General features: G+C 47.4%; 1 non-coding gene across 1 annotated transcript; it reads left to right on the top strand.

Annotated features, from left to right (window-relative positions):
- Positions 1-1,496: 1,496 nt before the first annotated feature.
- Positions 1,497-1,658, top strand: LOC111766044 (U1 spliceosomal RNA). The gene has a single exon (XR_002798210.1). It is a non-coding gene; the product is annotated as a U1 spliceosomal RNA (small nuclear RNA).
- The last annotated feature ends 2,268 nt before the right edge of the window (positions 1,659-3,926 follow it).

Below are 3,926 nucleotides of genomic sequence, written 5' to 3'. Positions count from 1 at the left end.
ATCTAGGTTACTTTATTGCTGGATTTGCCCAAGTGTGCCTTTTCAAATTGAAACCGTTAAAATTGAGAGCTATTTCTGAAGTCCATTTTTGTATCATGATAATTTACCCATTGGGACCAACTTTGACAACTGGAGGGTGAAGCAATATCTTCTAATGAGAATTCCCCACATAGAAGCAGTTTTTAATAAACCTGCCCATCATCCCTCCAGCTGACACCCAATTACTGTTTGTCAGCAATTCACAGGTCATGAGTGTGTTGCCACATCTCAGTCTTATAATTTGATTAACTGCTGACCATGACTTCATTAGGTGCCATTAGTAGATCTAAAATGTAGTGAGCTTAGGAAAATGATAACCCATGGTTGTTTTCTTAAATTACAAAAGCAGATTCTTTTAAAAATAACTTTTGTATGAATTGTAAAGAATGTCTAATTGATATAATGATCAATCAACAATCAAATCAGTCATCACCAGCACAGCTGCTATGACTTGATTGCTTTTAACTAATAGATATCAGCCAACTGGTAATCCTTAGCGTGAATATCACACGCCCATAACGGGTAGTATTTGGTTAATATAGATGTAGATGTAGGCGTAAACATAGGTATAGATATTGCTCTGGGATTTTACCTCATTAGATCTCAGTCAACCTCAAAACAAAAGATATCCGAGGTCTTTCACAGCATACCTGGGAGGGGCACACAGGCATGTTGGCCTGTGTCAGTGACCCATTAGTTGCCATCCAATGAATACACGACAATAAATGTTACCACCTAGCACTATGGCTTTTGTGAAGCTGGCACGTCCTTGGAAATGTGAGAAAAGAGTTATTCGTTCGTTCAACAAAATATGAGAAAAAGCTAGAGATGTGGGCAGGGGTCTGGCCAAGAATGGATTGTAGTCTTTGGCTAAGAGCTTGGTTTTATTCTAAGCATATTTGGGGAGCAGTTGGAGGGTTTAAACACTCAAATAATTAAGACATTTGATTTACTGTCTAAAAAAATCACTGCTGTGTAAAGAATGAGCTGCAGTGCAGCAAGAGTTAAGAGACTGATGCCAGAAAGCATGGCGCATGGATCAGGGTGATAGCAACGGAGAAGCAAAAGAGGTGGATTTTGATTGTTCAAGCCCAGAGATGAGTGGTTGAGTGAACAGAGAATCTGAACTCCAGCGAATACCTAGAAATCCTTTACTTGGGAGAAAGACCATCTTTTGAGGATTGCTAAATGAAGGGTTCCTGTCTACGCCCTCTTTTCATTTTTCACCTAAGTGTTGGAAAAGATCTACAAATCACTGTTGTCATCCATTGTATGGCTAAGGAACTGAGCAGAGCGATACTATTGGGTATATAAAATGCACAACAGATCACAGAGACCCACCACATATTACACAGTGGTGTCCTGACAACTTTTGCAAGTTCCAAGGAAGTAATTTTAAATGGATAGAGTAAGGAAAAGCGGTCCCCGTGTTGACTGAGTCAAGATAAACTCTGAGGAGACTTACCTGGCAGAGGAGACACCATGATCGAAAAGGTGATTTTCGTAGGGTGAGGCTTCCCATTGCTCTTATGTGCTAAGCTCTGCGATTTCCGCAAACGTGGGGAATTGGACTGCATAATTTGTGGTAGTGCAGGACTACATTCATGCTCTGCCCTGTATTTAAAAAGAAGGAAAAGATAAAGCCGAGAACGCAGGTCCCATATCCCCTCAGTCTGGTGGTGTGGACTGAATGGAGATGCCTGATGCAAGGTAGGTTGCCCAGAGTATGAAATCTCCAGAAACAAAAAAGACCTGTGTTGCCTAAGCAGCAGTCCTGTATTCCAGGAATTCCATTAAATGATTTGTAATTCTGGTGTAAGAATTCTGAAAGGTCAATTCGGTCGAAGAGGGTTTTGAGTTGGAGTTCTCCTGGATGATTTAGGGAAGTTGGTTGGCTCCTAAACTCCGGTGGGTGGGGGTACAGCCGTTGCCAGTTTTCATGGTGTCCCTGCTGAATGCTTAGCCCAGCACTGGTACAGAGTGGCCCTGCATGATTCTGCCAAGGCGCTTTCCCGCGTTTTGAGGTGATATAGTAACATGTGAATCATGACAAGAGTTTGAAGGTTGAGTGTTGCAGAATGGTGGAAAGGAGTGAGACTTAGCATCAAATCCTGCTGCTTCTTGGGGCCCATGTTATGACTTTAGTCAAACTGCCTCATTTTGTTTCGCTCTTATCTGGAATAATGGAGATATCAGGGTCTATTTTTCTAGTTTGTAAGTGTTAAATAGAAAAACCTGAACCATAGTAGGTACCTAATGTGTTTTGAGATCCCATGGAGTGCTTTTTAAATTCATAGTGTAAGGACAAGTCTTCTCCAGGCAGAAGGACTTAAAATAACTGTTGCTAGGAAAACAGTTATCATCTCTTTGTTCCAATTGTCCCTGAATGGAGAAAAATGATGCAAAGCTTGAAAGTATCATCTTTGGTATTACTGAATAATCAGAGACCAGAGAAGCAGAAAATGTGCAAACTGTGAAGTACAGGCAAGTGTGAAAGGAAACGGAAAGGACCAGGAGGATGGGCTTTCAGTGAACGGGAAGCTCTTAGCCCAGGGAGCTGACTGGAGGGTGGATACGCCCGTGGGTGAGGGGCAAGTCAGGAAGCTGGAGATGCCCATGACCTTTCTCTCAGGGACTGAAATTCTCTTCCCTGGCCGGGATCTGGGTAAGTAGGGACAGCTGGCAAGGATCGTCTGTGTTCCGCTCCTTGTTCAATTTCTGCTGGGCGCCGCCGCGGGCCGGAGCAGCTCAGGTCTGTGCTTTGAGGCGCAGACTCCACGGCCACCTTCTGCCTCTCCAGCACCCAAGTCAAGGTGGAATTCTGCACTGCCAAAGGCACCCGATGGAAAGGAGGGCGACTCGGATTTCTCAGAAGCACCGATATGTATCGTGCTTCTATTCTCTGCGAAGAATTCTGGGGTGTTCTCTGTAAAATGTGGAGAAGGGAAGTCAGGGCTTCCTCTCATGGGCCACGGGGGGTTCGGAACCTAATTTGAGAGGTTCTGTGTGTGAAACGAGGCTGCCCCGAGGTTCAGAGGGTGCAAGGGCCCCTGGGACCGGCGCAGGTGGAGCCGGCGCAGCACCCGACGGTGTGGTTGGAGCCTCGGTACTAGTGGAAGCAGAGCAGGCCTGCTCAGGCCACCGGGCGAGTCTCGCTTAATTCTCTGAGTTGCCTCGTGATTAAAAGCCCCTGGGGGCTTCAGGCCCCCTCCTGAAGGCTCTATCGCAGTAGGCCTGGAGAGGGGGGTTGGGGGAGCTCGATCTATTACCTTTACCAAGTGTCCCAGAATTCTTTAGATTCAAGTTTAAAAACCACCTTAAAGAGGGGTTCTCAAATTTTGGGTACTTCCGCGCCACCAGGGCACCCACCCTCAGGGAGCTCAGGGTAACTCTGGTGTGGGTGGTGATGCACAGGCGCTTTGTTCCCTTCAAAGAATTACCTTGAGAGTCGCCAGCTCCCCGTGGACGGCTCCGGTCCAAACATCAAATGAGGGGGCAGGTAGCTGCTTTCAAGTGCTTATTCCTAGGCTCTTCCGGTGGAGAGGCTGGACCAGTAGCTCTGGGCTGGGGCCTGGGCATCTGCATTTACATTTCCTGGGCCATTCTGTCTAGTTGGGACACCACCAGGTCCTACCCCAGAGCAAAGCCGTTGGCTCAGCACTGACCTACCTTAGGAGAGCATGTGAGGGCTCAGAACAGACTGGGGACTGGAGAAGCACAGGCTAGAAGAGGCCCCAGGGTGCTCCCAAGCTGGGACTCCTGCCAGGCCCCCTGGCTTCCGCCTCCAGAGCTGCCCCCTCCCCCAGGTCGCCTCCCAGCCCACAGCAGCAACCCACGCCCCTGCAGGAGCCTGCAGTCCAGGCCGCGCTCCCGGAGTCAACTCAACC

Source organism: Dasypus novemcinctus, chromosome 5 (genome assembly GCF_030445035.2).
Source record: "Dasypus novemcinctus isolate mDasNov1 chromosome 5, mDasNov1.1.hap2, whole genome shotgun sequence".
NCBI lineage: Eukaryota > Metazoa > Chordata > Mammalia > Cingulata > Dasypodidae > Dasypus > Dasypus novemcinctus.
The sequence above is the reverse complement of the archived record's forward strand: the minus strand, read 5'-3'. Positions and strand labels throughout refer to the sequence as shown.